General features: G+C 49.3%; 1 protein-coding gene across 3 annotated transcripts in view; it reads right to left on the bottom strand.

Annotated features, from left to right (window-relative positions):
* LYST (lysosomal trafficking regulator) overlaps positions 1 to 25,576 on the bottom strand; it is a 3,752,809-nt gene that overhangs the window by 1,346,144 nt on the left and 2,381,089 nt on the right. The gene's annotated exons all lie outside the window — the stretch shown is intronic.

The following is a 25,576-nucleotide window of genomic DNA, read 5'->3' as shown; positions in this document are numbered from 1 at the left end:
CTTCTAAAGGGTAGGGAGGCCTTTGTGCCCCTGCTTCTTTACCCAGCCACCTATTGCACTGTATCTCCACACCCCCTTTTCATGGCGTGAGAAAGAGGTGGTTGGACGGCCCCCCACTGCATGAAGAAAGTGCTCCCTCTTGTCCTTCCATCTATATTACCTGTCTGTGTTGTTACACTATATGTCGACGGTGTATTCTGTGGGATGACTAGCCACCTACCCCATTAGGGGAACTTTAATAGAGGTGAAGACAAACTAACCAGCTAATTAGGAAATCAAATAATGACAAATATATATTGTAGAACTACGACCTTTGAAACTTCACAGTAAGAACTAAACTATGGTGATAATGATGAGTATGAAGTACATCAAGCAATATCTTAGTTTCTAAAAGATGTTAGCAAGCTGCTATGGCTGTTGCCCCCTTTCTCACAGAAAAATACCTGCTATTTGTCTCTGCATGACCTGGTAATTGACTAACACGGCGATTTTGACCGTCTTTTGCTGACACGTTTTAGATTGAATATTTTATATAGAGCCTTAAGTTTTCCAGCAGCAAATGACTGGTCTAGAGAATTGTGTAAATGTCCGTATGATGAGTTCTCAACACAATCAACTATCCATATCATGTTTTTCTGCAAATATTATGATATTCCTAGAAAGAGATGGATTAAACCCGTTTTAAAGAATCTCTAACTGAGACAGTGCTTGTAGGAGAGTAGGGTCTGCTTTCTATGTTCACCCCCACTTTTTGCTTTTGCTTCACTGGTTTTCGACTTAGATGTGGCTGTGGGCTTGCCAATCAGACCCACAGCCCAGCTGTTCTCTCTCTAAATTTATGCTATGTACTTTAGTTGCATCATCCAATTGGTTAGGATCACCTTATTGGCCCCTGTACAGTGTACCTTAGGTACCCAGTGCATAGGTGTACCCTAGGCCTACCAGGGGCTGCAGCATGTATTGTGCCACCCCTGGCCTGGCCTTCCATTATGACACAACTGGCTGATCACTCAGGTGGGGCAAGGTCGTGTAATCACTCCTTGCTTAGGTATAGTATTCCTATACCTACCTTATATATAGACACATGTGTACCTATCAGCCACTCCTATGGCAGGCCTTAACAATCCTGGAGGCAGAGTGCTTGGTAACATGTGAGATGGTGCTCTAGCATGAGCTGAGCCTGTCTGCAGCTTTCGGAACCATGTCCTTATAGCTGTTCTATGATATAGCCTACCATATACTCTTAAAGTGCCTTATAATCTTAAACGGTTATGGTAACTATGGTTTGGCTTTATCAAAACATGTCGTGTAAGGTGTCTAACACTTTGGAATAATACCCCTATAGCATTTCTGGCAATGAGGATATTATTCCTCCCTTCTAGAGGGAGAAGACATGTTGAAACCTACTTCCCCGGTTAAAGTTAACCAGAGCCCCAGCATCACAAAATGGATGCTGCTGCCACAGACACAAGTCTGACCTCCTGCTGCTGGGAGTCCTTCCAGCGAGGGAGGCTTGGACAATAGGTTTCCTGCCTTGGGAGGTGCGAGCACCACCCCAAACAGGAGTTAGTGTATTGGGGCAGGGAGGGATGAAAGAAACTAGACACTGCATGGGGCACACAAGGTGACCCATGCATAGTCCAGTTCAAACCGGCGCTGGGGCACTCCAGCCCCAGCTCTGGCGCGAAACTGGACAAAGGAAAGGGGGTGTAACCACTCCCCTTCCTGGTCCCACCCATAGGAGGGACCTTGCAGGTAGCCCAGCCCACTAGCCCAGTATATCAGTAGGTAGCTGAGCCCTGCTAAATTAGATTAACCTGAATCTGCAACTTGTACAGAAACTCTGGACCTTCGACATTCGACCTCCGGAAGAAGACTGAAGAAATCTCCCTTGTGGCCAAGGAGTGACCACCCTGGGCAACCAGGCACCATCCAGCGACCGCTGCTTTGCGACTGATCCAACGAGGGACAACTGCAGAGACTGACCAGCGCCGAGACTTCCAGACACCTCTGACCCAGATCCACATCTACAGCGAAGCTGAGACCCGTGGAGGCGACGAGGGACGTGGGACCGGCGACTTGGGTAAAGTGGCTAGTACCTGACTAGCGCGACTTCCGAGGTTCCCTCGAGGCTGTGCTTGGGGAATTGAGAAGCCCCCATCCCGAGCACCATCTGCAAAGAAGACCAGCTCCCCACACTTCACGTGTTCTGCGTGGGGCCCTTCTGCACCTGAGTTTCTCGACGTGTTGTCCGGTTGCTGGCCCGTTGGCTAGTGACCTCTGCGACGACGAACCTTTGTTTCCATCTTGCTGGTCCGGCTCCTCCAGACTGGCACCCACTCCTCTGTGAAAGAGAAGCACCCCAGACCTTCCTGGTCTGCACCAGAAGCAAGTCCTCCATCCTGCGTGGGTTCCGCTTGCCAAGGCTTGTTGGGTCCTGACTCGACTTCGACGCCGCCGACAGCAAGAGCCTTCGTGGGACAGCTCACCTCCTGGTCCTGGTCGTCCTCGACGCCTCCTGGTACCCGTGACTGCTGCGACAAGTTCACCTCCTCACCTGCATCTTCACGACATCGCCTGGTTCCTTCCTGGTTCCTTCCCGGCTCCTGGCTGGTGACCTAGACTCTGTCCCTTCTGCTTGCAGGTATCCTTCCTTCTTGATTCCATCCTTGGGATCCACCGGGCACTCTTCACTGACTGCCTGTCAGCAACTTTCCTTCAGGCATCCATAGGAGTCAATGACGAAACCCGACGCAAGTTCACACCTATGCACCCGCAGCCCGTGGGCTAGGTAACTTGAGTAGTTCGGTGCTCACAAGGGTATTGACTATCCAAGGGTCTAGTTTCCGAGTCTCGACTTCCTAGCTATACCAGAAGTATCCTAAAACTGTTAATTTCTAATAACTTCCATTTCTATCGACTTTTACGCATTACGCGTGAGTGTTTCCACTCTGCACCTGAATCCCGTGGGCCTCCGACTTCCTAACCTTTGGTAGTATAGTGTAGCCCCAGCGATTCCCTAGGCCTAGGCCTATCCTGTGTTCGTGACAGTGGTTCTTATACCACTTACTTAGTATATGGTTTGCGTGGCCCCTAGGGCCTAACTGTATTACTTACCTGTGTGACTTAATATATGCTTAAATAAGACTGTGTTGTACTTACCTCGAATCTCATAAAGAGAGCGGAGGGTTTGACTAGAATAAATACATTCTATTTTTATATATATATCTGTTGTGGTGTCCTTTCATTTGGTATTCAAGGGATTACATATGGTATAACAGCTGGCTTCACCTGCCATTCAGAGTTTAGCCTAAGACTGCTCTTGTCCATGCTACCACTAGGATAGCTGGTCTATAAGGTTGACTTTACAACCAATCACCATAAGGGTTGTTTGGACTGATACAAGGTGTACACTAGAACTAGTGACATCATATATCAGGCCAACTTCTCACAGTGCTTACCTGCATTTTTAGTACTGCAACTCTTGGAAAATGAATATGTCATTGCATCTGTTACTGCGTTTCTTTAAAATGTTTTTAAACTCCGGAAATCTATGATAACGTGACCGGCAATTATGTACTTTGGTGGCCCAGAAATGATTTTTTAACTATGTATTTTATTGTGCTTTTATGGTTATTGTCTATTATAACCGAATAAAGATAATTGAATTGAATTGACTTACACAGTAAAATCACTGCATTCTTTTTTAATATAGCCGTTTTGCCACATTGTCTTTGAAAAACATTTACATACATAACATACAATTCTTTTCATATGGATTCATATTGTATTAATTGCTGCCAATTTATGTTTCAAAGCGAAAAGTACTGGATTTCAAATGAGGGCATTTGCTAAAAAATAAAATCTCTGATCAAGAGAGCTGATGAAGCTATGAGGGAATATGTTGTTGGAACAAAGCCATTCTATTTCAGTTTGGCTGACAGACTATTCCTGGAAATACTTCGATCACAAAGTGAAGCATTGGATAGATTCTGTATCACAGGGTAAAATAACTGGTCCATATAAATGGCTGTGCCATTGAGTGGCATGTGCTCGGTTAATAAAGAAAACTCATAATTATATAAACTGCTGAGATAATGGGACAGTTTTGGATCTTTTGAAACATTTTTAGGTCTTGCCTAAGCAGAACTTGCGCTCTCTCTTTGGGACATGCTGTATTTAGGATATGTGCATAGAGCTCCACGTATTTCCCGCCCATCTTTTTAATTGGCTCTTGTCCCTGTCCTTTGTGGACCCCCTCAATTGCATATATTGTTACGCCCTAGGTTTTAATTACAGCCTCAAGGCACTATTTTCTTAAAGGCCTTCAGAAAAGACACTCACTTGGTCCTAAACAAGGTTGGCAGTGGTTACTGTACTTGCTAGCACATCTCACATTTATATTAGACCGTCTATAAATTTCCCTTCATCAGCTCCACATAGAGTACAACCTAATCCGGAATTAATGTAATAATTTGTTTGTCACATTTCAAAGCTACTAATTGTATATATTGAATGTACTGTGGTGCGGTCTTGAATGGAACACATTATGGGTAGGGTAGATTTACCATATTCAAAGTTTATGATGCTCACTAGGGACCTCTAGGCACAGCTTGTGGTACTGCATCTACACATCTATATTAGACCTTCCATAAATTTCCCTTCATCAACTCCACATAGAGTACAACCTAATCGGAATTAATATAATAATTGTTTTGTCACATTTCAAAGCTATTAATTGTTTTTATGGACTTAGCTATTTGAATGTACTTGTGTCACCATCTTCCATGCAATGCATTAAGGGAGTACCATATGTGACCAAACGTTTGTTGCTCACTAGGGACCTATAGGTGCAGCTTGCGGTACTGCACCTACATATCTATATTAGACCTACTATAAATTTCCCTTCATCAGCTCCACATAGAGTACAACCGAAACCAGAATTAATATAATAATTCTTTAGTCACATTTCAAAGCTACTAATTGCATATATTGAATGTACTGTGGTACTGTATTGCATGCAATGCATCAATGGCAGGGTGGATTTTTTTTTTCTTGTCAGGGCGTTGTTTCTGGTTCAGATACATCAATTGTCACCTTCCACAACACCCTATTTATTTGTCAGTCGTTGTTAACAAACTTGCCAACAAGTGTTGCAGGGATTCTGCTCATGCACAGAACTATGCGCAGGAAACCAGGACCTCAGTGATTTGCGGTGTACCAAAAACTCACCTCAGTACCCAGAACCCCTATCCGACCAGCATCAGTGTCTCATTCGCTCTTGATACAATATAGAAGCTACCAATGATTAGACAACCCAGAACATGCGACTTTAGAGTACTCTCAGGAATGGTGGGAATCAGAAATACCTGTTTGTTATTATTCTCATATCAGTCCACAACAAGAGTAATCAGAGACACGGTAAAGTTTAAAATGTTTATTTTATAAACTACATGTCCTAAGATGCAGTACTTTGGCTAACATAAGCAGACAAATGATTAAAATCAAAACCATCAGCATTGTTGCTATACCATAGAAAATGAAGGGAGAAATCATATTACAAATGATAGTGGAATACAACCACCCTCCCTTCGCTAGTAATCCAGTATTATTATACTAATAGAAGGTCTCTAGGTCTGAATGGGGAACCGTAAAGATCAGCTTAGGTGAATCACATCACAGGATCAGTTTTGCTCTGCACCTGGAAAGGTTCTTCTCCAGAGAATGTGTGTGTAATGCCTGCAAACTGCAATATTAAAGGCTCTTGACTTTCAGATATTTGCAGCTGTGTGCGTGTTATGGCTAGAGCATGGGCCGATCAACCTGAACTCAAAAACATACATTGTTTGGTGGCTCAGAATGTTTCTGCACACAATGTTCAGACCAAGGTCGCAGTGCACGTCTAGGGATGTGAACAACAGACAGTTCTCATGTGAAGAAAAGGCAAGCAAGCAGTTTTCAAATAATAGCATCTATCTGCAGTGTCGTGTGCAAAAGCAGCAAAAGTGGCAAGATGGTGTTTCTAACATCGAAGACGCTTATGCTAACACAGCAATGTATGTAAAACACTTCCTCCACTACACAAGTGCACAAGCTATCCCACTGACAAATACATATAGTAAATAACTACATTTACTCCACCTGTCTTCATCTACCTTTTCCTCTGCCCTGTCGCTAACCGGCTCCTGGGTTACAGAAAAAACGACAAAAACAGGTTAGGGGCCCCTCCAGGCCCCCTGTGCAAGAGTACAAAGAGACCCCTTTGGATCCTCGGTCATCGCTGTCGTCTTCATCTCACCTGCCAGTGCAGCGCAGTCACGTAGGACGCTGTGGATCACCTTAAGGCACACCAGGATTGATGTGTCGTCCTTCCCTTCTACCAGGCGGTTTCTGGAAAACAGAAGAACATTAAAACAGCACAGGAGCCTCCAGCAGTGCATGTGCTCCTGGGAACAAACCATATATCACAGAGTCTGCGGTGATGCATGAAGTAGGTATCCAGGCCCTTAGCTCTGTGCCTAGGGCCTTCAGCAGGTCCTGTGCGAACGTCCACTTCAAGAAGAGATGGTATGTCAGCTCATCCATGGTGCACCCTCTCGGGCAGGGCCTGTAGCGGTTGAGTCCTCTTCCGTGCATGAAGGCTCTCACAGGAAGTCTTCCTTGAATGGCCATCCAGGTGATGTTTTTGTGCTGGTTCGTCAGGCGCTTGGATGCAACGTTTCCCCAAACGTGGTACGCTGTGGCAGAGGGGAGGGCGCTGATCGGTTCGCTTATGTCCTTGCTCGTATCTGGTGTGAGACAAGCTTCAGGGGGCATGTGGCGGGGGCGCCAGTCTCCAACCCGAACTCCTTCAGGAACTTCTCCACTTCTTTGTAGAACAACGGGGTCTCCCAGTTGTATGGGACAGCGCTCCCCCACTCTGCCCATCCAAGGCGCCTCCACGTTGGCAACAGGAAGAAGAGTGCTATCAGAAAGCTGACATTGCTCTCATTTTCGGTCTTCAGGGTGTTTCTCATGCAGTGGCACACAAAGATTTTCCTCAGGATGGTGGAGATTTCTGGCACTCCCTTGCATCCCTTGTCGTGGGTATTGAACATCACCGCCCTCTTCACTCTGTCCATCTTCGAGCTCCAGATGAAGTAGAAGATCATTTTCCTGATGTCCTTGGTCGTTCGGGTCTGCACAGGCAACACTTGTGTGACGTACTGGAACACTGGCAGGGTCTCGTTCTGCAGGACCAAATACTTCCCTTAGATCGTCAGCTTCTGGAGGCTCCAGTGACCCAACTTCCGCCTCGTCTTCGCCAGTCTCTCTTCCCATGTCTTCTACGCTGACCTTCTCTACCAAACCACACTCCAAAGGATCTACAGGAAGTGCTGCTTGATGGGGAATGGCAGAGGATCTCGGGTGGGGGTCCAGTGCCCGAAGAGTAGGGTTTCCGACTTGGTGCTGTTGATCTTTGCTCCTGACCGTTTCCCAAACTCGATACAGGTCCTCTCCAGCTCTTTCACAGATGGTCCGTCCGCGCAGAAGAATGAGACGTCGTCCATGTAGAGAAGCACTTCACTTCACCTTGTCCCATGCTTCCTTCACTCCTCTGATGTTCTTGTTCTGCCAGATGCATTCAGCGAGGAGCGCAATCACGCAGATGAACAGGAGGGGGAAAGCAGGCAGCCCTGCCTCACGTCTGACAGGACGGGGAAGGGGTTGGTTCTCCAGCCATTTACCAACACCATGCTTCAGATGTCTCTATGCATTGTGGTCACCACGTCAAAAGAAGAAGTCCCTCAGTCCCAGTGCACAAAGTGTCCATCCATGAACTCATGGGAAACGCGGTCGAACGCCTTATCCTGATCCAGGCTGACCAAGGCCGTTGGGACCTTGCGGCCCTTGACATACTTGATTGTGTCCCTCACCAGGGCTAGACTGTCCACGATATGCCGACCCAGTATCCCACATGACTGGCCAGGGTGAACTAACTTGGCTATCACTTTCTTTAGGCAGTTGGCCATCACCTTCGCGAGAATCTTATAGTTCACATAGAGGAGAGGGATGGGCCTTCAGTTCTTGAGGTCTTCTCTCTGTCCCTTCTGTTTGTACAAGAGTGTTATCATACCCTCTCGCAGGGATTGCGGCATACTGCCTTTGCCCACCATTTCCTCGTAGAGGTCCAGCAAGTCCGGCCCGATCAGGTCCCTTAGGTTTGACATAAAGTTCCACTGGGATACCGTAATTCCCAGGTGTCTTGCCTCTCTTGGAGGTTGTGGCGGCCAAGTGCAGTTCTTCCAGGTTGAAGGGCACGTTCAGACTCGCTCTCTTCCGGACCCAGTGTCTTTGAGATGCCCTCCAGGAAACTATCCGCCTGGGCTCTCTCCGACAACTTCAGTTAGTAGAGTTCGCCATGAAAGTCGGATACGACTCTCATGACTTCCTCCTTCTCACTTTGGAGGTTGCCCTTTGAGTCCGGAAGATCTACCTGCAGTGTTTGGGCCGAGTAAAGTTTCTTACAGAAGAAGGAGTTGCATTTCTCTCCTTCTCGAGGTTCTCGGTTGTGGTCCAGAAGATGATTTTCTTGGATTCCTCCCTAAAGTGCTCTTGAGCCGTATTCGGGTGTCCTCCAAGTTGTCATCCACGTCCCATCCCATGAACTCAAGTTCATACAGTTGCTGCAGATTGCTCTGCAGCTTCATGAACGCCCTCTTCTTTTCCAGTGCAGCAGCTCTGCTTGCTTCCTGGAAAAAGCTCCGGAACCGGTCCTTAACCCATTCCCACCACTCGCTTGTGGAGTGAAAGAAGTCCTTCATGTTCCTTCACTCTACATACACAGTTCTGAGGTTCGCCACTAACTCCTCGTTTTCCAGCAACGAGCAGTTAAGCTTCCACGAGCCTGGACCAGCGGGGAACTTCCCTGTAAGTTCACCCTCGAAACTGACTGCTCTGTGGTCAGAGAAGTGGATGGGGACCATGAAGCTACGCCCAGGCTTTAAAGTTGGGGAGGTGAATAGGAAGTCGATCCGTGAACGCACAGATCCGTCTGGCCAACTCCAGGAAAAATTCCTGGCATTCGGCCGAATGCTCCCAATGACATCCTGGAGGGACACGTCACCAATCATCTCCACCAACAGCCTGGACGTCACATCCATCCCCGTAGAGCCAGACCCAATGCGCCCATCCAACTCTACTAAGTAGTTGAAATCACCACCCATCAGAATAGTTCAGGAGGTCACAAGTTGCATCCTGAGCACCCTGAACATCTCGAGTCGCTGATTTTTCTTTGGGCAGCACAGACATTGATGAGCCTAACGGGCTCACCGGCCCACGAGCCGTCCATGACTAGCCCTCGGCCGATCTGCTCGGTGACCTTGTCCACGGTGAAATTCCTCCCCTTAATTAGAATGTCCACTCTAGACAATTTGCAATAGTTGCCTCCAGACCGGAAAGATAGTCCGTGCCTCCACTGCCGTTCGAGTTGGCTGGGCGAAAGGAAACCAGCATTCCTGCAGAAAACAGATTTCTCGGTTCTGAGTGGCCAGGAAGCGCAACGTGCCGACCCGCCTAACCTGATCCTTCATACTTCTGATGTTTAGAGTGAACAATGATATCGCCATTGTCTCAGCGCTAGCAGTCAGTGTCCAGTTCAAAATCTACTGGGGTTCGGAGGCCCTGGTTAGCTCTACTTGGGGTGCTGAGCTTCCTGCTGGTCCTGCTCTCCCTCTCCTGTGCTGTCCTCGGCGTTTCCACGTCCGGGACCCACTGTTCAGCCACTACTGTGGCTTAGGTGGGTCCCAACATGTTCAGCTGTTGGTGGATGTTGGACTTGGCCCTTTTGCAGGGTCATCCCTGAACTTTGTGCCTTCCTCCTGATATTTTTTCTGGCCTGGTGTTGGTGGTTTTAGGACTCTGGGCACTTTATCACTGCTGTCCAGTGTAAAGTGCATGTGCTCTCTATGGTAAAACGTGGTTAAGATTGTGTACTGCTCGATTTTCCCGGGCTTTTTGTGTTAAAGGGTGACTAGTGTGACTTCAGTCTCTTACCATCCAAGTCTAAGGGTTAGAGTAGTGAATGGAGCCTATTTACTAGGCACTTCGACATGATCCTGTGTTCTTCCCCATAGATCAGGGCTTGCACACATATCCTAGGGGATAGATTCGTTAGTATTAGGGATAACCTGTCCTGTAGTGAGGGTATTTCATGGAGCCGTGCTGAATTCAGGCCTGGTAGGCCTCAAACGGGAGAGACTCCATCTTTCTTTCTGCTCCGGCAGCTTGAGAGGCTTCTAGGTTAAGGGTAATGTTTTAGTTATGAGGTGTTATTCGCTTGGAGAGAACCGGTTCAGGCCGGCCCTTATCGAAGGATTGTATTTTTCTTCATGCCGAAGACACTACATCAGGCCGGCCGGCTGGGAACGTGTCCTTGGTACGGGGAGGTACAAGAATTTGGTGGGCGGCAGGTTACGGGACGGAATTTTCCATGAGGAAATGCACCTCTATATTAGTGAAAGTCTGAGGCAGATACTGGCACTTGCTTCAGTCCGTAGGCGGCATCTAGCCGTTAGCAGTAAAGCTACTACTTATTCCAGGGAAGACAGATGACAAACTTGAAGGCGGAGAAAAACCGAGAGACAGATACTCTTCTAGTAGAATAGCCAGAGAGAAGAGAGTAGCCGATGAGGAAGAGGTCCCAGTGACTCGGAGAAGAGAGAGGGGAGTAGATCCGTGACTGCGGAGGTGTGACTTCCAGGCGAGCCGAGGCACAGACGAGAAGGGAACCTAGATGACCATTGAGTGCAGGCTACATACGACTAAGGTGATGTCGACCCCTTTTTATTAGAGTGTACAACCTAATCTTTCACTTTTCTTTGCAGGTTATATGTTATATTGTAATGTTATGTGATCGCGTATGTAATGAGTAATAAAGTATCCAGTTTGTAGTGAACCAACATGTGCTACGTGTTCTTGTATGAGAGGGTAGCCTATTCTTCTTGTCAGCTGTGACTTGATATGAACAGATGTTAACCCTGATCAGGTAAGTGGTAACTGAATAAGGGAGAAAGGAGCCCCTCGAACCAGAGAACAGGCCGTGCTCGAACTAGCAGTTCTGGTGTGATCTGATAAATAGTAACACTGATTCCCTTGTTGTATGTTATGGTAATCATAGGATGAACTTGTACTGAAGCTGCCGTCTGGGTAGGAAGTCCTGGGTCCGTCTGGGGTCGCGAGGCTGAGGCTGCCGTCTGGGTAGGAAGTCCTGGGTCCGTCTGGGACCGCGAGGCTGAGGCTGCCGTCTGGGTAGGAAGTCCTGGGTCCGTCTGGGGTCGCGAGGCTGAGGCTGCCGTCTGGGTAGGAAGTCCTGGGTCCGTCTGGGACCGCGAGGCTGAGGCTGCCGTCTGGGTAGGAAGTCCTGGGTCCGTCTGGGGCCGCGAGGCTGAGGCTGCCGTCTGGGTAGGAAGTCCTGGGTCCGTCTGGGATCGCGAGGCTGAGGCTGCCGTCTGGGTAGGAAGTCCTGGGTCCGTCTGGGACCGCGAGGCTGAGGCTGCCGTCTGGGTAGGAAGTCCTGGGTCCGTCTGGGATCGCGAGGCTGAGGCTGCCGTCTGGGTAGGAAGTCCTGGGTCCGTCTGGGATCGCGAGGCTGAGGCTGCCGTCTGGGTAGGAAGTCCTGGGTCCGTCTGGGACCGCGAGGCTGAGGCTGCCGTCTGGGTAGGAAGTCCTGGGTCCGTCTGGGATCGCGAGGCTGAGGCTGCCGTCTGGGTAGGAAGTCCTGGGTCCGTCTGGGATCGCGAGGCTGAGGCTGCCGTCTGGGTAGGAAGTCCTGGGTCCGTATGGGATCGCGAGGCCGCCGATTATGAAAGGTCTTGGTATATATATATATATATATATAGTAGGAATTCCCTGTCCTTAGGTGGTATATATGCATGTGGTTACTTATTGTGAATCGGCCCTAGGGAGGGGGTAACGTTCTGGCTGGGTTAGAGAGGCTCTGATGAGCGGGTTCTATCTGATCCGAAGACCCAAGCAGAACAGATTGGTCTACATCCGTTTGGCTAATTTAATGTACCTATCAGTCCCCAGTACTGTGGTATCTCATATACTCGGGGCCAGTACATTAAATGCTACTGGTGAGCTTACAGCGCTGATTGCGCCACCCACCAAAGTAGCCTTTCAAACCTGTCTCAGGCCTCTGCCATTGCAGAGCCTGCACAAGCAGTTTACTGCCGCAGTGACATGGCACATAAAGTGGGTGCCACGTCTGTGACTCCCCTTTTACTACATATCAGTCACCCTTAAGGTAGGCCCTAGCTAGCCCTACAGGCAGGGTGCAATGGAGTTAAAAGGTAGGACATGTGCCTTAACTGTGTGGCATGTCCAGGTAGTGACAGACAGCCATTTTAATTTCTCACTACTGGGAGGCTGCCCTCTCAGAGGAATGCATTGGGGATTCCCCGATATGTGCTTCAGCGGCAATTCCTGATCTGAGGGGAGTAGAGTGGTCAAGTTTGGTATGTGTGGAATAGTGGTAATAAATGCTGCGCAATGGTGTTCACAGAATTATTATCACTATTTTAGAAATGCCACTTTTAGAAGTGGGCATTTCTGTGTGCTATGTGTCTTTGGGCCTGCCTGATGTGTATTGCATGTCTGGCTCTAGAGCAGAGGTCTTCAAACTTTTGTAGGTTGAGCCCCCCAGCTGAATTTTTTTTAAATGTCGGGCCCCCCCCACCACCTGACAGAAATTTCAGGAATCTGGTACACTACATATTCAACCGCCACCCGCAGATCCCGGCCATATCGGCAAATAATGTTCAACACAATCAGAGGGTTTAGTGGGTGTGGTTAAAGGACAGAGGCTTATTACACAGCTCAAAACACAATTCTCCAAGATAAAATGTGTGCAAATTGTTTTTACTAGGATGCTTCGTATTAAACATGACAGATTGATTATAACACCACCAACATTAATGTGACGGGTGTGCCTGTTTATTGCCACAGAGACGGTCAATTTGTGGATGGATTTTCGCTACAGCCATCCTCAGGTTGAGCTCTACATCCAGTCTTGAACGGTACTTAGTCTTTAATACCGCAAGTGCCGAGAACCGAATCTCACATAAATAGGAAGAGCTAAAAGGCAAGAGAGTTTTGATAGCAGTTGTGCTGTGTGTACAGATTCCGTGAGGATGAGGGACTCTTGCTTTACTCCCTGAAAATAAAATGTCTTTGCTCTCTTGTGTTGTTCTTTTGTCTGGTAATAAGTGGCTGCCTAATAGTGAATTGGTGATTCCCATTTGGATATAAGAGTTTTTGTAATAATGTAAAAATGAAAATCACTTTGCACAGGAGGCGCCGTGCTCCAGGTTTTTATTGTCTATATTTGGGCACACAGAGTTTCTTTCTCCCTTGCTCTCTTCCTACGGGCCTTTCTGAAACCCCCAGAGATGTTTCTTTACACTACAGAAATATGGGTACATCATGCCCCATTGCAATTTTCTTTAAATTACCTTGCTCTCAGTAGGTGTGCCAAGGTTTCCGATTGCTATGTGTGACATTTTCATAATTTCAGTGTAATTGTGAGTGACATTTCAATGACTACGAGTGACCCTTTCTCACGAGCAAACTCAAGCAGTGAAGATGAGGGAAACAAATATCTGGAATTGCACCCATTTGAGCAACGTCACTGTGCCAGCAAAAGCACATTTTCATAGCATACTAAGTCAGTGTAACAGTAGATCATGATTTACACTCTCTTCCTGCACCGGGGCAATGGAGGTCTGATCTGTGTCACCTTAGCACAGTGAGTAACTAAATGTGTTGTAATGTGACACACTTTACAACTGGCACCCACGGACTGTAGGCAGTTGCCTGATAGCGCGCTGCCAAAAAGGCATTTGCTAATTAACACAAATACAGTTGGGTGGCAAGTGCACTGCACAATACACTGAGGCTCAATAAATCGAATTACTATAGTTCGGCCTTAACAAGAAACATTTCAATATTTCCTGCCAGGTGACTCAGTGTGACCAGCGCTGCTCAGCACACTTTAATTAACTGCATGATGTATTCTGAGAGCTGTAGTGCAGACCGGGTCCAGATTAGTTGATCCAACTGAAGACAACACATTGCGGGTTTGTAAAAGAAAAATCCATGGCAGGCACGTGTCTGAGAGCAAGGGAAGGCGGAGATCTAGAGAGCCACAGGCCCTTCCTAAAGATCGTGAATAGCAGGGGTTAAAGGGGACATCCCTGTCTAGTACCGCGCGATATGGGGAACGGGTCGGATATTAGGTCTTTGACTCTGAGCCTGGCAGTAGGGCGGGTGTAGAGCAGTTGAATGAGATTTAAGAAGTTGGTGCTCATGCCGATTGTAGACAGTATAGTGAAGAGAAACAGCCATCCTAGGGAATCAAACACTTTGGTAGCATCTAAAAAAGCGGAGAGGGCTGACAGGCTCGGGTCAAGTTCATGGATAATTGAAAATAAGGTGCACAGATCATGCAAGGTGGATCTACCTGGCTGCAATCGGGAGAAGTGGTTGCAGTCTGCTGGCAATCAGCTTAGCAAGTATCTTGGCGTCTATGTTAATTAGGAGGAGTGCCTGGCAGGCATCACATTTGTTAGCAGGTTTGTCCAGCTTCAAAATTGTAATTATCGCAGCCTTGCGCATCGTTGGAGGGAGGCAGCCCTTTTCAAGTGATTCCTGATAAACTGCCAGTAAATGGGGGGCCAGCTCTTCAGCATATGTTTTATAAAATGAGGTTGTCAGCCCGTCCAGCCCACGGGCTTTGTCTTCGGGCAAGCCTTTAATCACCCGAGTTACGTCTTCTGCTGAGAAAGGCGCATCTAGATATTTGCAGTTGGCGTCACTCAGCCAGACCAGCTCGATAGAGTCTTAGTAGGTTTGCAGCTCTGGGTGTAGTCCGTTCTGTGTGGCAGTGTAGAGGGATGTATAAAAATCCTTTAATCTCTCTACTGTAGCAGACTGCCCGTGGACCGGGCTGGAGTCTTCATCCAGCAATTCAGTGATATATGAGGAAGTGCTTTGTTGCTTAAGAGTGCTCACTAAGGCTCTGCCTGGGCGGTCCCCCTCCCTCTATCTATGGACTCAGGCGTGCTTGCGCAGGAAATGTGTTTCACAAATTGCTTCTGCTTCGTATTCGGAGAGCTTTTCGCGGATAATGGCTAAGTGTGCAGGGAGGCCAGTGCGTGGCTTTAAAGGCTTCCCACAGTGTGGAAGAGGAATCTACTGACTTTTCATAGCAAAATAGTGCAGGAGCTCCTCGCGCACCTCCTCTCTAAATGCTGTGTCAGTTAGTGCATGTGGTGGCAGGCGCCAGCTGAAAGCACGCGGTACCAACATTAGCATGGTCCAGGTAAACACAACAGTGGCGTGGTGGCATATATCTGATGTCAGTGGTCCAAGATACTATGTCTCTGGAGAGCAACCAGACGTTGAGCCTGGACCATGCGTTGTGACATGTAGGGATGCAGGTTCCCTCCTGGGCGTCCGGGTGCCAGGAATGCCATACGTCAATCAGACCGTACTCCTGAACTATAGAAGTAATCATGTGATTTGCTTAGGGGTGTAGTGGACGGGAGTTTCCTTCCAGATCCAGGGAGGCCTGCATGACGGCATTGAAGTCCCCCCCCACAGATGACTGTCTCCTCCCCCCCAACAATGTAATCTTAGACCCGACAGTTTCAATCGGGGAAGGGTCGTCAGTATTGGGGCCATATACAGGGGCCAGTTATCATTGGGGTAGTGTGCCTCTCAGTAGGACGTAGCGTCCCACGTGGTCAATGACCGTGCTAATGAATGGTAGTTCAAACAACATTGCGTCTTATCATGATTGCCGTCCCACGTGCGTAGTTGGAGTATACTGCCAAATGCACCTCCCCCAGTATCTATTGTGTAGCTTGGGGTCAGTGACGCACTGAAGATGGGTTTCCTGCAGGAAAAACATGTCGATCTTATGTCTGATCAAAAAAGCACAGACCAGCCTAGCCTTACTGTGATTATTTAGACCACGTATGTTCCATGTTAAAAATGTGACTACCATCATTTATTGTGGTTAGGAGTATGGCATGCATGCCACAAGTGTCCCAATGGGCGTGTAGCAGCTGGCAAGTGTGAATTTCCCGTATGTGAGCCAAGATGTTACGTAATGCTGTGTGTCTTGTCACTCCGTGTGCATGCTGAAGTGAATGGACTTAGCGTGTTAACAATAAGCCCCCATCTTTTTCTTAACTTGTAGATCTCCCTATCCATCCCACCTCCCACACCAACCCCCACCCCCCACAATTAGGTTGTGATTTTAACCATGGGAGTTCTCCTTGTGGGGGCATGAGTTGCCAGCGAGCTGCCCTGCACAGGCGGCAGGGAGGCCGGGCTGTCAAATCGGCACAAGGATCGCTTGCAAGATAAGTGAATGTCATAAATACTAATGTAATGAGAGACAGTTCCAAGATTAGTGACAGACAGGTATCAGCTGGAGCAGCATAGTTAAGGTGATGTGATCTGCAGCTTCACGGCGGCAGCCCACTTTCAGTCATCGTCACTGAGTCCAGCCACTGTTTCAGCTTGTGCTGGGCGAGGTGAGCGTTGCCCAGAACAGATATGTTTAGCAAACTTGAGAGCAGATTTGGCGTCGGTGAAGAAGTGAGCCTGGCCATAGTACGAGATTTTATTTTTGGCTGGATAGAACATTGCGAACGGAATTTCAGTGTTGCAGAAGGCGCTTCGCAGGAAGAAATTATTTCTGTGCGGCTTGGACCAGAGAGGTAAAATCAGGGAAGATGGATAATGTTGTTGCCTTGGTGGTTAATGGGACCATGGTCTCTGGCTGCTTTTAAGACAGAGGCTCTATTGACGTAGTTTAAAATTTGAGCTATTATGGGTCCAGGCATGCCTCCGACAGGTGGTTTTGGACCCAAGGAACTATGCACACGTTCTACCACAAACACAGCGGATAGTGCAGTTGGAAACAGTTTGCGCAATAGAGATTCAATATATTGCTCCATTTTTGGAATAGCAGTAGTTTCCGGAATCCCAGCGATGTAAAGGTTGTTACGCCTGGAGCGCGCTTCCAAGTCATCATGCTTCACTTTAATCACCGTTAAGACCTTTTCCATGTTGAGGAGATATTCTTTAGATTCGACTTGGTACTCGTGTGCTTCCGTCGTGCGGTTCTCCAAGGCATCTAGTCTGGTTTCATGTGAGTCCACTTGACGCTTCACTGTGTCTAGCCAGGAAGTGAGCAAGTCCAGTTTGGTGTCAATAGATTTTAGGTTTGTGTGAACTTCCAACATGATTGTTCACAGGTCGTCTTCTTGTGCATCTCCTCCGTGATGAGGCTCAGTTTCGGGTTCAGAGCTGGTGTTCATATTGTGGGTATGGCGCTTGTTTTCAAATGAGAGTTTGGATTGCTTATGGTCGTCTTTTCCCCATGTTGTAGGTGAATATTGTCTCTCAATCTAGGGGATCAGGTGTCTCTCACTTCTCTGGGATGCCGCCACCTGAGTGTTCTTGCAAATAGATATATGTGCCGAGGTTTGTCACTGCTCAGCAATCGGTCCACATAGGCAACAGGGCCTCAGGGGGAGCGGGGTCTAGCACTTGATGCCCAGACAGTGGGGGCCGCAGCTGCACTCAGGCCCCAACCCCAGCGAGATGCCAGAGTGCTTGGGGTCCCAGCACCCCGCACCGTCCCTGCCCAGGGTCAGCACCAGCCCCCACTGCCACTCACTGTGCCTCTGAGCCCATGGGGCCTACAACCTAGCACACAGCTTGCGGCGCTCTCAGCCACGAGGGAAAGGCCTCAACCCAAATTCCCGATGTCATGGAGGGCCCGCCAGCCCAAGCCCAAGTTAGCTTAGCCCTGGAGGCTTACGATGTACTCACATTTGCCAAGGGCAGTCGCACGGCAAGGAGGGGGGGGGGGGGGGGGGGGGGGGGAGAACAACGCCCCCAGATGACCGAGCTCCACCTCCGGTACACGCGTATGGCTTGGCTGGGGCTGACAGTTCACCAGATCTCCCAGGGTCCCACACTCCAAGATGGTGGCCAGGGGTGCATCACCTTCTTGCACCTCGGGCGGGCCTGATTCAGCCTCCTCTGCATCGCAAGCCTGCGGCCCTTGAATCACAAGCTCTGGCTCCCTCCACCACCAGACTGCAGGTCTCTCTCCCGCAAAGTCGTTTTTGTGTTAGCAGGGGGACTTCTGCTGCTAAAGTTGCAGAGGGCGCGGCTCCCTCTCAGTCACAGCTGGCCCGGGTCAGCGTGGTCTCCTCCTCCTTCTCCGGAGCCCGAATCCAGTACGGTTGCCTCCTACCATGCCGATTCGGGGGAGAAAGATCTCACCAGGACAACAGGGGGAACATGCGGGCCAGTCCTCTTGGGCTATTGCGTACTCCTGCCGTCAACAGGCCCCAGCCGTGCCCACTCTCGGGTCGCCGCGACACGGAGCGCTGCGTCATCTCAGGCCTACCGTAGCCCCGCTCCAAGCAGCTTCAGTTTGCTGTGCTTCTGCACAGGAGACGAGTTGCAGGCACACCACAGGTTGCTGATCGCAATTCTGTGGTCTGGGCTGAGGTTTAAGTCCAGACTTCAGGATTATTCAGGATTGTCTTGGCAGGCCGGCCGTAAGCTAACACGCTCACTTTGTGTCGGCCATTTTGCTAGGCCACACCCCCCCCACACGATCGAAGTTGAAGTGGTATTGGATCTGAATCTTGTCCCACGACGAATCTAGGACTCACCCACAGGTAAGCCCTTAAGTACTCTAAGGAAAGGTGTAGGAGAGTAGAATCTGCTTCACATGGGTACCCCCACTTTTTGCTGGTGTTTCACTGTTTTTCGACCTTAGTCTGGCTGTGGCCCTGCTAATCAGGACCCCAGCCTAGCTGCTTCCTCTCTAAAATGGTTTGCATGCACATTAGGTACATATCTAATTGGATTCTGGAGTGCCTTATAAACCTATAGTATATGGTATACTATGTACCTAGGGCATAGGTACCTCAGAGGCCTACCAGGGGCTGAAGCATGTATTATGCCACCCCTGGGAAGGACTCCATAGTGACACCCCAGGTCTGCTACTGCAGCCTGGGTAAGGTGGTGCTTGCACCCCTTACTGTGGTACAGGCTACCTATATCACTACCATTGCACACACATATAAAACCTATAAGTCACTCCTATGGCAGGCCATAACAATCCTGAAGGCAGAGTGCTTGGTTTTTATGTGAGAGGGTACCCCTGCATGAGCAGAGCCCCTCTGCAGCGTTCGGCGCACCTCCTCTGATGCTGTTTGTGGTGCAGCCTGACCATAAACTCTTAAGTGCATTATAACCTTGCGGTAAATGCTAACTTTGGACTGGCTACACGGAAACAAGTCGTGTTTGGTGTCAAACGCTTTGGAATACTACCTCCCCACCAGTTCTGGCGGCGGGGGTAGCATTCCACCCTTCTAGAGGGAGAGACATGTTCACACTGGTCTACCCGGTAAAGACTTTCTAAACCTGCTGACAAACTCCGGTAGGGGAGGCCTGGACAATAGGTTTCCTATCCCAGATAGGTAGATGTGTATTGGGGCTGGGCGGGAGCACTCTGGTGCTTTGAAGTCCTGCACTGGGGGCACACTTGGTGTCCCTGCGCATAGTCCAGTTCAAACCGGTTGCAGGGCCTACCTGCCCCTGCTTTGGCGTGAAACTGGACAAAGGAAATGGGTGTAACCACCCCTCTTTCCAAACCCTCCCATAGGTGGGTCCCTAGAGTATGTCCAACCCCCAAACTTAGTATAAGAATGGGAACTCAGTCCTTGAGACTTTAGATTACCCTGGACGAAACTCTGCATCATATATCCAGGACCTTCGACTTTCTATTTCCACTAGAAGAATGAAGAAATCTCCCTTGGGGTCAAGGAGTGACTCCCCTGCTTGGCAGGCACCAAAGAAGCAACTGTCCGGTCTGCAACTCTGAAGCTCCCACCGGACGCTGAGGTCTTTGCATCACCAGAGGTGGATTTCTAGACTTCCCCGAGGCTACCCTGAGTCCACAGCAAAGCTAAGGCCCATGGCTATCTTGCGTTACGTGGAACCGTGATCCCTAGACACCGTGATCTTTTGCCGATCCATCATCTTCCTGGTCTTCCTCGAAGGCTCCAAGTAGCCCCAGCCTTGAGCACCTCCTGCACCGAAGATCTCTGGCCTCCACTCCACGAGTGACCCGTGGGTCAGTTTCAAGTGCGACTGCTCGAGGCTCCTTCGCGATCGCTAGCCTGTTGGCTAGTGGGTTCCCACGAAGGCAACTCCTCTTGTGATTGGGCTTTCCTGGTTGCTCCAGACTTGCCCTGACTTAGCTCTGAGTCCCCCAGACCTTGCTGGTCTGCACCAACGTCTTTCTTCTATTTCCCCTTGACTTGCCGTTGCCAAGGTTTGTTGGGTCCATCCTGGTCGCCGACACCACAGCACTCGACAGACTTCATGGGACAGCTCGAATCCAGCTCCTGGTCATCGTCGACTCCTCCTGAACCTCGTGGCTGAAGAATCAAGACACCAGTTAACTCACCTGAAGCACCCGACATCTGTGAGCATTGGACTATCGAGCCCCTGGTCACTGGTAAGTGACCCAGACTCTGTCCCCTGTGCTTTCAGGTTCCATCCATCCTAGATCCAGGCTTGGATCTCTCCGGACACTTCTCCTCTTCACGGCAGCAGCACTTCTTTGCCAGCTTCCAGCGACGCGACCCGACACCTATGCACCCGGCTTCCCTGGGTGAGGTAAATCGAGTACTCCGGTGCTCCCGTCGGTGTTGGCCCTAGACACCTCTAAGTCCAAAAGGGTTCGCTCGTAATCATCCCCTAAGTGTCCTTAAACTCTTAATTTCCAACCGCGACTTTCCCCATAGAAGTTAACGGCGATTCGCGGCTGTGGTCTCACAGTACACGCGTCCCCCGTGGGTCCCCTGTGTCACTACCTTGGGTGGTTCCTTGTGGTCCAAGCACTTCTACAGGCTCTAGGCCTTGTGTCTAGTTCAGTCGTGGTTCTTATACCACTTTATTGGTATATGATATAGTTTGGTACACCCCTAGGGCCCAAACGTGTATTTGTGCTTTTGCTGTTGAATACTGACTTGTAACTTAAGTACTTCCAACTCCAGCCTCATAAAGAGAGTAGAGGGGTGTGTTTAATCTTAAATACATATATTTTAAATATATACCTGGTGTGGTTGTCCTTTCATTTGGTCATTCAAGAGATTATAGACTGGTAAAACAAGCTGCTTTACATTTCTTCAAGACTTAGCCTGAAGGCTGCTCTCCATAACTACCACTAGGTTAGCTTTCAATAAAGGTTGTCTTTAACCTATCACCATAAGGGGTTGTTTGGACTGATAAAAGGTGCCCACTATAACTAGTGGACAGCATATATCAGGCCAACTTCTCACAAAAGGGTTGGGACGATTCAAGGCATCCCTCCCACAGGACAGTGAGAGGATACGCCCATATCCTTTGTCAAGTTTCGCACCAGAGTGGGAGCCAACGGCTCCCTGAACTGTTTTGAACTGGAGTATGCCAGGAGGGCACCAAATGTGCCCATGAAGCAGTTTCAGTCCTAATACACAAAGTCCTTTCTGGGAAGTGGTCACACCCCCCATGTGACAGGAAACCTATTGTCCTGTCTTCGTTACAGCCAGTTTAGAGATGGTCATCGCGTAATGACATATGGCCACTGGTGTGCCTATGCCCTGGGTACCTTAGTAGCATGTACTATGGACTTACAAGGGTACACCAGTAGCCAATCTGGAGAGTACCCAAGTACTCACTATGTCCAATTTTGGGAAGAAGCACAGAGACTGGGGTCCTGGTTATTAGGAGGATCCAAGTCAGCAAAACATGGTGACACCAGCAAAAAGTGGGGGGTGACCATGAAAGCAGATCCTACTTTCCTACACCAGCGAATCGGTTTTATCAAGGCAATTTTGATGCATCTCTCCTGTCCTTAACCGCCAGAGAGAGCACAGCCTGGGCATCCTCCGGGACTTGTGGCAGCACTTGCGCAACCGTCTCCCAAAGGGAATGGGAAAAACAGCCCAATAAGCATGCAGTTTTCACCAACCGCAATTCAGGTTGGAGGAAGAAAACATCTTTCCAAGTGATTCCAGCCTCTTGGATCTCCTATCCAGAGGGGTGGAAGGGAACTCACCCTGGGAGGTGTAAGCCTGCGCCATCAAGCTTTCAGGGGTGTGGCGTTGGCTGACAAACTTTGGGTTACCTGGAGCAAGGCGATGGCGTGCAATTGTCCCATTCACAGGAGCCCCTGTGTTTGGCTTGGACCACGTGCCTAGAAGGACATCAATAAGTGCTTCATTAAAGGGCAAAAGGGGTTCATAGGTGGAAGCACTCCGGTCAGGAAATTACCACTGAAGTGCACAGAGGGCAACTCCAGTCCGAGGACCTCGGCTGCTCTCTTGACCACCATGGCATAAGATGCCCTCTCCACCATAGCCACAGTTGGCCGAGAGAGCATCCCAGTATCTGGGGAAGTGTACAGTCTACTGGCCGCCCCAAATTCCCCATATCAGTCCATCTGCTCTGCAGAAACATCTTGGTGTTCTTAAAGGTCCATAGACTTCTCCCAATCCTCTCCCAAGCCTACAATATAATCAAAATGTTCAGGCGACAACATAGAACCCCTGGGTTCAATCGGTGTCGAGCGATGCCGTTTCAACTCCGTGTCCTCGGGGATAAGGATGGGGCTGGCGGCAGCGGAACTTACTTTGGGTCCGACGCCTGGATAGATTGCGATGACACGACCGGCGTCGTCCCCGACACAGGATCGGATCCCTGAGGCCCTACCAGCGCCGTGGCCGGAGCGCCGGCTGTATCAAATGCGATGGGCCCCTTCCAAACCAGCGGGGCCGGAGGGCTCAAAAGAGGGGTTGGCCTGCTCAAACACGTGGCACAAAAAGGCATGCAGTGTTCACGAACTGCAGTGCCAGGGTGGTGGAAGAAAACATATTCTTCCCTGAGGTTTCCAAGCCTCTTGGATGCCCAATCCAGTGGTGCTGTTTGGGATGAGCCATGGGAAGTGGAGGCTTGGACAGGAAAGGGTGCTGTGTGAGGAAGTTGGATTCCCTTGAAGTGGGGCAGTGGTGGCAGGTAATCATCCTGTTCACAGAAGCCCTTGTACTGGGCTAGGACCAGGTCCCAAGAAGGACGTTGACAAGGGCCTCATTAAATGGGAGTAGAGGTCCTGAGAGGGACACTCCTGGCTGAAGCACCTCCGTCAAGACGTTGGTCTTTACTGCCACCAAGGGTTGGCTAAGGGTCCAAGACATCGGCCTCCCTCCTCACCACCACTGCAAATTAAGCTCCTTCCTCTGTAGCCATGGTAGGGGGATAAAGCGTGGCAGTATCTGGAGAGGCATCCAGTCCGCTGGCTACTGCCAAATCATCACACCAGTCCATATTGGTGTCAAAAGGCTGGTATACCTCAGAGTCCAGCAACCACTCCCAATCCTCCTTGAGTCCTAGCGTATAAAAATAGGGCTCAGGCTCCGGCCTGGAAGGCATGGCTCCAGTAGGCGCCTGAGTTGAGCAACTCCCGTCCGGCTTCGTGTCCGTGATCAGAATGGGGACCACATTGGGACCAGCACGGTGGGCTACTGCCAAATCCTCACACCAGTCCATATTGGTGTCAAAAGGCTGGCGTACCTCGGAGTCCAGCAACTACTCCCAATCCTCCCCGAGTCCTAGCGCATGAGAATAGGGCTCAGGCTCCGGCCTTGAAGGTATGGCTCAAGTAGGCGCCTGAGTCAAGCGACTCCCGTCCAGCTTTGTGTCTGTGATCAGAATGGGGACCACATCGGGACCGGCACCGAGGAAGGTCAAGGTTGCATGACTGGCACCGGTCTGGATCCATCTCTGGATCCAAAGAGCCGAACTGGAGCTGGGGCCAGAGCTACCGGCCTGGATCCAGTAAGGGCCCCTCCTGAACCTGTGGGGCCCGAAGGCTCGCCAGCAGGCACAGGCCACTCAAATATGAGGCGCATAGAACTCTTGAAGTCAAGCAGGGGTCGTTTCGGCTCAAAAAAACTCAGGGAAGCACAGAGGTGACCCAGGTGCTGGCTCAACTGTGGAGCAAGGCCTCGAATGCCTACACTCCCTCATCTCATTGGCCGACTGATGAGGTGGAGTCAAAGACCTCTTTGACTTTATGCTCTTCTTCGTGCGGTGTGACTCACCCGAATGGTCCATTGACTTCGAGTGCGACAAGGATTTCAGACTCAGCGACCGCTCCAGAGAACTTCCCCTCAACCGGGATCTGGATTGTCGCGCCGTTGCACATCGAGCCACCAGGAGCTTGAGGGAGCGCTCCCTCCAGGCCTTCTGGTTCATGGCATGGCAATCGGAACAGGCCTTCAGATCATGGTCGCACTCGAGGCACCAAAGTCACACAAGGTGCAGGCCAACGAGCAGTGACAGCACAGGGCTTGAAGCCGGACTTTCGAGAGGACATCCCTTTCAAACCAGACAGAAAACCTCACAAAGACTTAGACAAAAAGTTGAAAAAAGTTAGTAAAGAAGTGACTGAGGGGTAGCTCTTCCCAGATCTATGCTGACTGGTGTGGAAAAAAGACCCTGACATCAATGAGCTGGAGTGGGACCTATGCAGCTACCGCGTACCTCACTTCTGACGCAGACAATGCTAACGACACCACGTAGAGCAAATCGAACCTACATACTAGCCCGCAGGGGTACTGCTCACAAAAAAATATATATGTATTTGCATCTAGTCCTACCCCTGGGAAAACCTCTAAGGTAAGGAATCTAAGCCTAGAAGTCTATATCAGATGTTTTATTCAATCATGAAAATATATATATTTTTTTAATATTCATGATCCTCCTTTTGATGATTTGTGATAGCTGGGCTCTTTTTGGGCTACTTATAGAAGTGCTTGTGCTAGCTTCCGGCTTCTTTTTAAGAGGTTTGTGCTTGCTTAGTATTTCAAACCTGGCAACAGCAACAGTCAGCACCAGCAAACAGGGAATGCAGACAGATAGGTGTTATCTGGACCCCAGAGGTAGGAACACGTAAAATAGGCAAGTGGTGCTTGGTGGCACAGTGCTTTTGGACACTTGCAGGAGATTAATTGTGTAGAAGGGCTTCTGTAGAATGGGGAAGTGAAAGTAGGAGACAGAAAAGCAATGCATCTGGGTAATTTACAGGAGGAGTTCACTCTGCGCCTTTGAATAAACATACTTGTTCATAGTATTCACATAGCAGAATTTGTTTCAGGCATAGATGCTGATTGGTCCAATGTCATGAGTGGCCCCTTTAGCCACACCAACATTTTAGTCACCTGCACAATGTACCTTGGAAACGTTAGTTGCGATTTTTAACATGCTAAGCAGTGTTTTAAGTGAACAAGGTTTTGTCTTTACTGAGCTCTTATTTCTATACTAGATGCTGCAATCTCAGCAAAAGAAAACTTTAAGCCAAAATAGAAAAATGGGCGACAGGATTGGAGGCTGTACCTGACAAACCCCATTGTGGAGGGGGTCTGGAGAATCAGTAGGAACAGGATGATGA

This window comes from Triturus cristatus, chromosome 6, assembly GCF_964204655.1.
Source record: "Triturus cristatus chromosome 6, aTriCri1.1, whole genome shotgun sequence".
NCBI lineage: Eukaryota > Metazoa > Chordata > Amphibia > Caudata > Salamandridae > Triturus > Triturus cristatus.
The sequence above is the reverse complement of the archived record's forward strand: the minus strand, read 5'-3'. Positions and strand labels throughout refer to the sequence as shown.